The sequence below is a fragment of the Lasioglossum baleicum genome, unplaced genomic scaffold (genome assembly GCF_051020765.1).
Source record: "Lasioglossum baleicum unplaced genomic scaffold, iyLasBale1 scaffold0059, whole genome shotgun sequence".
Lineage (NCBI taxonomy): Eukaryota > Metazoa > Arthropoda > Insecta > Hymenoptera > Halictidae > Lasioglossum > Lasioglossum baleicum.
In genome coordinates, this window is record NW_027469119.1 from 280,571 (window position 1) to 290,023 (window position 9,453).

The window sequence follows — 9,453 nt, forward strand, 5'->3', positions numbered from 1 at the left end:
TAACACTAAAAGTTGCATTTTGCAACATTTTTTTATGCGGGCCTATATAGAAAATTGAATAAGTATGCTCTGTAGGTCTGTGCCAATTGTGTATGCACTGTGAAAGCTTCATCGAAATCAGTTGATGCGGAATGGAACGACAGGCATTGAAAGATGTAAGAATTCTTAGATATACATACAGTGAACCGGATAAATATTTGGACGCTCTTAAAAAGGCGATAACTTTAATAGGGCGATAAGATTTTAACTTTTTTGGACAGCTAGAGCAATTTGTTTGCTACAAGATCTGTAAAAAGTTTTTCCAAAAGTAGCAATTGATCGGAATTGCAGAGAAAATATTAAAAGTAGCATTTTACAAATTTTTATGTGGGACTATATCAACAATTCAAAAAATACGTTTTGTAGATCTTTGCCTATTAAGCATATTTTGAAAATTTCGTCAAAATCTGTCAACGTTGCAATGAGCACCAAACATCTAGAGTTGGTCAAAATTACAGATTTTTACGGAACTTTCTCAGTACATATAATTCGCAGAGATCTACAAAACGTATTTTTTAAATTTTCAATACAGGCCCACATAAATAACTTGTAAAATGCAAGTTTTAATATCTTTTTCACAACTCTCCGATCAATTGCAATTTTTGAAAAAATTTATTTTTACATCGATCCTGTAGTAAACTAATTGATTTAGCTGCCCAGAAAAGTTCAAATCGTATAGTACAATATTAAAAAAGTTATCCTATTTTTTAAAGCGTCCGAATATTAATCCGGTTCACTGTAGGCCGAAAATCTTGAAAATCTGCAATTTTTACCTTGAACGTTTGTAGCTCATTGCAACGTCGATCGCGCGATTTTGACGAAATTTTTAGAATATTCGTTTAATTGACACAGACCGACGTACAAAACGTATTTTTTAAATTTTCAATATACAACGGTGTTTCGTCTAAAACAGATGTAGTTGTGTATCAAAAAACATCGATGACCTTGATAACTCCGAAAAAATGACCTTCGGAAAAAGTATTCGTGTCAGATATTTGGTCCATTCACACCATGCAGATTACATAACAAATATTTTTTACATCACAATAACCTGAAGAGATATTTAGGTGTCCTGTTTCAGGGTGCGCCTACAGTGCATCCTACGATCGACAGACATGGTGACGTCAGAGCCGTCTGGCAGACATTTCAAATGTGTGGGTAGGCCCAGGTAGGCCCGTCTGTGAGGCCCTTCTAGTTTCGTCCTGCATCAACCGACAGGACGGCCCTCGCGCCATATATTTCGGTGTTGCGTTCACTTCAAATAATTTTCATGTCGCCAATTTTGAAGTATCCGTATTTTTAAAAACGGGTCCGTAAAGAAGACACTTGGGGCTATATTATCATTATTTTTATTTTTTTTATTTTCTGGTGCTTTCATAGCAATGCACCTGTTTAAAACAATCGCAAAATAAACTATGAAAACAAATATTTTCTGAACTGAAATAATTTTTATTAAATACTCTGATGGTTTCACTACGAGTACCCAAAACTAAGTTTCATCAATTTGCTAGTTTAGCCGTTATAATTTAATGAAAAACTTGTGACACACACCTCATATTACACGTCCGTAAAACCAACAGTTTTCAAGATTTCAAAGAATTCTTTGAGATACGTCTAGATTTTGCTAAAGACTGCGACATATTCAAATTTGAACAAAATTCGAAACAGTAGTCCTATCCCGCATGGAAAGATTCATGTGCACTAATTGTATATAGATTAACTCTCATGAAAGTATGGGTACTCGAAAATAATTAAAAATTAAAACAATTAGAAGAAACTGCGATTTACATAGATCAATCGTAAGCAAAAAAATTCAAATTGCAATTTTTGAGAGAAAACCTCTCTTAAATCCATTTAGTTCGTTATTACTTTATTGTCGGAGCCACGAAGAAAGACTCAGACATCTCCCTATACCTCAATAGCAATTATGTGCTATAAACCTTGCAGACCTCCACGGTCAGTTTTGGGCTGCACCTAATCATCTTGGAGTTTCCCGTCAAACCCGCACACCATGTGCAGTGACTCTTTTATCTGTCTTCCACCCTGAAGACACTTTTGGCCAAGTTGAGATGGGACACCTTTCATGTAGTGAAAAAACATTTTCAATTTGTTTATGTCCAACAAGTAGTCCAATACAATGCCCGTACGAAGCGATAGCGGAACAGCAGTGGGTTCAAAGTTGTGCAGAATTACAATTGAATTACTCGAGGAATCGAAATTATTAGGCCGAAAAGAAAATTCTTGCGGTTTTAATTAAAATCAAAATAACAAAAACCGTAAGGACTTTCTCTTCGACCTAATACAAACTAATTGATTACATTGTAATTCAGTCATATTGTAATCTATAATTCATATCTTCATTCAATTAAAGTACAATGTAATTCGTAATTACAATTGGAGTACAATTATAAAATGGCGGTACGTATCCTGAAGGAGGACGAGGAATAGAAACTACACCGCATGGACAGCAAACAATAGCATATGAAAGAAAAACATAAAAATATATCCGCACTTCTTCAAAGTTCTGGACTATAATTTGGAGGGCTATATTTTAATGTAATATGTAATTCAATGATGACGTACCTAGATGAATTACTATATGTATAATTGAAATACAATGTAATTCAATTGTGTAATTGTATTAGCAAAACTCTGAGTGGGTTAAGATATTACACCGTTACCGCCCACTACTACGCGATTGTCGGGGGTGGCAAGGCGCCATCTCGTATGGGTCCGAACTGGTGACATTGTATTGATGCGAGCGTGAGAAGAAGGTTACCAGGCAGGACTACGGTGACGTGTCTCTAGGAACGAATGAGCGGCCGATTGGATCAGAGCGGAGGAGGCAGACCTCGTTTCACACGCATTTTCGGCTGTCGACGAAATATGGGCTACAGCGGCCACACATACCATGTAGCGTGCAACCTCGAAGTCAAAGCATTGGGACTACGGGCGCGGCTGTGGTGGGGATAGGCAGACCTAGCGATCATAGGCTCGATTTGTTTATGTGCCGTTCCCGGGGCTGTTCTCTATGGAGAGGTTTATGACAGGTCATTACTATTGAGCTGGAAGTCGACACTTTCTCGGACAACACGTGTTGACTTGTGTTAATTTAAAAATTACTTTACAGTAAAACATTATGAATAGGACGCGCTAAAAACAGCTTTCTGAAAAATAGCTTCGCTGTCAATCGCCCAATAATGACCCGACCATTTGCATGCCCAATGTTTTATAGCCGCTACGCTATCGTACGTCGCACAGTGGTGCAAAATCCCCAAGACATGGCAATAATTCGTTTATTATGTCATTTTTAAAAATCTATGTGTATTGAAATACATTACAGTATTAATGCATCGATCATAGATTGTAATAGAACCTAACCCAAACACTGACATTGGAAAGAACTGTGACATACGTTTGAAGGAAAAAATTTTGTCTCATTTCTTTGTTGTTGTTGTGTATATGCACTCCTTGATTTTCGAAAGTTTCATAGTGTAGATATTATTCAGTGCGGTGAGTACATTACTTTAAATTATAAAAAATATAAAGATAATTATTAATTTTTTTGTATGTTATTGAGTCTCCGAGCCCCACCGATTTTTATTTGGATATAATCCAAAAGTTCGCGACTTTTTGTGACTTTCCGACAAAATAAAGTCACGATGGTTTTGGAAAGAGCGAGGTAAACGATTATTTCGAATCCACATTTATTAAGATTAAGATTTTTAAAACTCAGAAAATATGAAAACACTATCCGAATACCCAAAGTCACAAGTTTTTCATTAAATTATATCATAGTGTAACCATAAGAGTATTTAATAAAAATGATTTCAGTTGAAAAAATATTTGTTTTCATAGTTTATTTTGCAATTGTTTTAAACAGGTCCATAGCTATCACAGCACTAGAAAATTGAAAAAAAATAATGATAATATAGCCCCAAGTGTCCTCTTTACGGCCCCGTTTTTAAAAATACGGATACTTCAAAATTGGAGACATGAAAATTATTTGAAGTTAACGCTGTTCCGTCCTACGCCGGACGAAAAACAAAATTATTTGATTTTCGTCCTACGTCGTCAGACGTCGAGGCCCCATGGGGTTTGTCCATTGTTACCCTTCTCGAAGTACCTGAAAAAGGTTCGGCTCCCCGTGATTTTGACCATTTCGTCAGACGACGGGCCCACTGTAAGCACACTTTCTGGCAAAATCGGCCGTACTGGCATCAACACATGCCTCTCGAGGCGCTCGAAACTCTCGTCTGTGTGGTCGGTTGTAGGACGAAGGACGAAAACGGCTCCACTGTAGGCGCACCCTTAGACGAAACACCCTGTAGACTCACGTAAAAAAGTTTTAAAATACAACTTTGTAGTCATTTAAATTACTATAATTACTCAATGAAATGTTACATGCAACTAAGTACGAGGATCATTTGCAGAACCAATTGAAAACCGATATAACGAATAATCTTTTGATGTTATATTTACTATGTAACAAAGAATTTAAGTCAACTAAATCATTTAGAGATTTTAATTATATCTAATATATGAGTAGACTGCGGATCTTTATGCAAAATTAACATTTATTACCTTAAATTGCATCAAACAGGAGTGAAATAGAAATTTATTTCTTCCCCTATTATGCATAAACATGTTTAGTAGGTTCAGAATTATATATTTTCGCTATTTTAAATTACACCTACTCATTTTTGTCATAAAAATGCATAAAATCCGTAGTCTACTTAATTAGGTAGAGGCTTCCTAACATAAATATTTTTTAGCGCGCCTGTAATATTCGTTTTGTTCGTGCTGTACTACATGCTCACAATTTGCCGTAACATTTAACCAATTGCAGCTAAATAGTGCGTTTACCGCATGGTTCCTGTTAGACTTTCTCTCCACTCATTGTGTAAAACATGTTGATATAATAAAAAATTTAACAAATTTATAACAATTGTTGTAAACAATTTTACAATTTCTTGTTTTACGAATGTCCACGCATTTGGAAAAAGTGCACAGAAAAAAAGTTCTTCTATAAAAACGTACAGTTTTGTTGTTTATAAATTTCCAAGAGCCAAATTGCAAAAAAAGGCTCTGTACGGGACCCCGCAATAATGCAGAGAATATTTCAACACAAAGAGGATCAAAAAATATTGCTTCTTCGCGAAATGCGGCTTACCCGCGTGATCGAAAAAATAAAGCTGTTCCATATTCCCTGTCAGTGTCATTCCTGCGAGAAACAAATCTGCTCTCTGTCTTCGTAGTTCACCTCGAGTGGCGCTGTTGAAGTTACTAGTTTTGGTCCGGCTGGGTCCGGCGCACCCGGCCTAGGGACCTTTGGTAAAACCCAAGAAACTGCCATTCATAAAGGGTCCAAAATTTAATTCCTAGATACCTCCTTGGGAAGTACTGAATGGACGCAGGACGTTTGGACGTCAACTGACCCTGAAACGTACGTTTTAGGGAGGTACGTGGCTACTTGGGATGGTATTCGTTAAAGCAGTTAAAATATTTTCTCGCTTTCTAGAACGCAAATCTTTCTAATAGACCAGCCCCGTAAATTCTTACGAAGTTCTAAACGGGGGGACGCCTTTGTCGGTTACTTTCATTCATTGTCGGACCTAATATTGCCCGAGTACAACCATTCTCTAACTAGAAATTGCCGGAATTTTTGTATTTACATTTTTTTTTATTACTACGAATTACTGTTTACGTTTTTGCGCTCTGACTATCGGATTTGGGGCTCCGCGAGAAACTCGAGCGATACACGCTGGGCGACAAACGTGTTGAGTAAAATTTACAGGGGTGGGCCAGTGTCCGAAAATTTCGGGCGGGCACCCGAGCCTCGGGTCGGGTTTTGATGACTCGGATATGAAATAAATAAAAATCGTTCTCGATTCTATCGACCTTAATATTCTAGTATTTCTTGAAAATTTCCAGAAGCCATAAATGCATAAAGATCCGCAGTCTACTTATTAGTTTATCACTTACTTATTTATCTTTGATGTATTACGTATTACGAATTTTCTCCCATATCACCCCTCAAAGCTAGATGAGATTACATAAACCTTTTGTTTCAGGCGAACACAATGGAATCGTACAGAAACGGACCCGCCAGACGTATACAAGATTCCTGGAATCTCGGAGTTGGAGAAGGAATTTCACTTCAATCGCTATCTGACCGAAAGACGCCGCCTCGAAATCGCTCAAGCTCTATGTCTGAGCGAGCGCCAAGTGAAAATTTGGTTCCAGAATCGACGGATGAAGGCGAAAAAGGATGGGATAATATGCAAACAGAATGCCGAGGTGGTAACCAACGGGAATCATTTATCCAGCAGTCAAAATTGCTCGTTGATGAACAATCAATTTGCTGCTGAAACGATGACACCTACGATGGCGCCGATGCAGTGTCACGTCGGTTATTTCCCTGCGAACAGAGAAAGGACCGACTCCGAGAAATTATGGCCTTGCGACCGGGCCACGCTCGGTCGCGCGACACGTGGTCCTCTCGGGACAAAAGACCGCTCGCAGATTCGAACCGAAAGATCAAACTAACGCAAAATGAACGGGCGCCAGGCACGACAAAGTGCCACGCGAAAGTATCGAACGATTCGTTCGATTCTTAACACGAAGTCGAATCTGCGAGGATCGCTTTGGCCGGTGACGGCCACGAACGAGTCCAGGGTACCACGTGAGGAAAGGAACGGGGCATTCCCCGCGACGGGAACGTTTCTCACGAGAGAATAAACCACACGAGTACTTTAGGCAAAATGACGTCGTTTATTAAAAACGAGGTGGTCGTACAATCCGACGGCAGTAGCCGGCGGTAGTCAATATAATTGCCGGCGCGAACACGGAAGTGACGGCGGCTGTTCGGCCGATCGCGCGGAATATATTCGATCGCGTCGAGCTCGGTCGTCACAAGACTTCGCGTGAAAATACAGGCCTCGAAGGCACGAATTCGACCGAGTTCCGGTAACATACGCGTTCCTAATTCGAGACTGGGCGAAACGTGCGAACGGCGAAAGATGCGAAACGAACACGGCGCGTGGTCCCAACGAGGAACGATCCGATGGCACTCAAAGAATCACCGGACGAATATCGTGGGTCCTGAATAACTCGTGCACGAGGATTCGGCGACAACACGACCCGCGGCCTCGCGAGCCTCGCAGGGGAGCGACTCCCGGTCGACGGTAACGCAGGCGGATCCGCGGTACGCAGCGGTACGAAACTTTCGCGAAATCAAATAGCGTTCCCCGAACCAACACGAACTGGTCACAAAATATATCGAAAGAGCCTGACCGGCACTTACCAATTTCGCTAAGATGGCGGCTGTCGCAAAGTACTTTTACATAGATCGCGTTAAAGTTCGCACGTGCTTATCGTAATCAGTCTTTCGACCCAGTGACCCAGTTCGAGCCGGTTGGAACGCGGAAGTGAGCTTTCCCCCCTACTCTCGTCTTCGTCGACGCTCGGGCCAATCACGTTGTTCTTGGACGCCTGGGCGCCTGGATGAAATCCTGGCCCGGGCCTTCGGTATTTTATATTTTCCGAGGCCCGGCCGATATAAGGCGGTTGGGCGGCATCCGTGGATCCGAGCCTTTCCGGTGTTGCTCTCATGGCATTTTTCGGATGAGATGTCGACGAGGGTGGACTGATGGTCGTCCTTAGTTGCAACAGCCTCGTCGATTTCTCCGGGTTGAAAGATCCGGGCTCGGTCCAATCCTCGCCGTCTTCCTCGCCAGCGGCGCCCTGTGATTGGTGTTCCGAGCGTCTCCGCTTGCGGCCTTCCGCCAATCGGCGGCCGGAGACAGGTATCGGGCTCCTCGCCGATTTCGGTAGTTCCTGAAAACTCTTGTCGCGCTCAGGGGCGCGACATTCAAATGCGATAATACTATTCTTTGGGTGTTCGGATGTCCCAAGGAGAGCGCTCGCTATTGCCGTTTCGTTACGATACCGCCTATAAGTGACCCGCTCTTTCGTGTAGGGTTCGGATTGACGTAGGCAGAATCTGCCACGTCACAGCAGATAGGACAATTATCGGCGACAAAATCAGCCGACGACTTCTGGTTTGCAGGAGTGTCCATATCTTCACGAAGCCTACCTGCATTATCGACAAACTATGTACGATGATAACAGTTATTATCAGAAAGAAAACTACATGGAGCCAATGATTAAGTTGGAAACTCTTGGAGACTAATAAATCTCAGTTGCGGAGGAAGAAATTCGCGAGCGGCCACTCGGTGGTTTGAAGGATGCCTCCGCGATGGCTGATGCGTGTTTCGTACACACGCGGTTGGCGCGATGTTTACACTCGGGTGCGTTCACCTGTATTCGACATCGAGGCCGTACAGCAGATCGTCCAAAAATGCCAAACACATGAGCGTTCTTATGCTTCCCGCGGTCTTGAATTCGGGACCGTTACGTGTCAAATAAAATATGAAATTCTCATTAATAGTTATTCGTCTTTAAAAGGTTTACGAATACTTGCACACTCGCTTGTACGACCACGCTTGTTAGATCACTTCCATAATTACATGCACGAACGTCGCTTATCAATTTCGCCAATTTTAGCAGATCTCGCGAAGCGTTTTCGATTCTGCGGGGGGATTGGTGTTCGCCGATAGGTCGACACGTACTCCGGACCTATGGGGTATCCGAAGGGGGTCGCGCACATGGCCGGCATTGTGCGAGGTCGTGCGCATGGAGATTCAAGGAGAACCAAGGGGAACCAATATCTGTTCTGTGTCAATAGCGTTAATGGTGGGAGGGGGTTGCAGTACATATCGGAAAGCGGGTCCGCAGTATCGGGGATGGGTTTAACTCTGAATCAAAGGACAGCAGATAGAACGTAGTTCCCCTGGATGGTAGCCACGGGAGGCTTTGACACAGAGAACGAAATCAGGAAAAGAAGAGGGAGACAGGAGAGATAGAAAAGAGAGACCCTAATTGTAAACCAACCCCCTCCACCTTCGCCCGACTGCCTCGATCCGCGTGGTGAGGTTATAAACCCGGAGAAAGTTTGCCGGGGTGCTCATTATTGGCACGCATAGAACCCCCTGTTCACCGTGACTGGTCGAAATCGTAACGGGGACGTTCCATTTCATTGTAAGTCGGCTACGGTGCCCGGCGGAACTAGCTCCACTGTCCTTCAAGTACCTGGACTAGCCGCATTAACACTGGAAACCATCTAGGTAGTCAGACTTTACCCGTAATTCTCGAAACAGTCAATTGGCGTCGCGCTTACAGTGCAGTCGGAACTCCCTTCGTGCTCTTGAAAGTGCCAGTATAGCTACGCTCGAGGAATTATCAATTGCGACGGGGAAGTGTAGTGCTACTCGTGCCACGAAGAGGACGTGCTACTCGTGTTATCTACGCAGGTCATCTGTAGCCGTGAACTTCAGAATACATAGTGCTGTC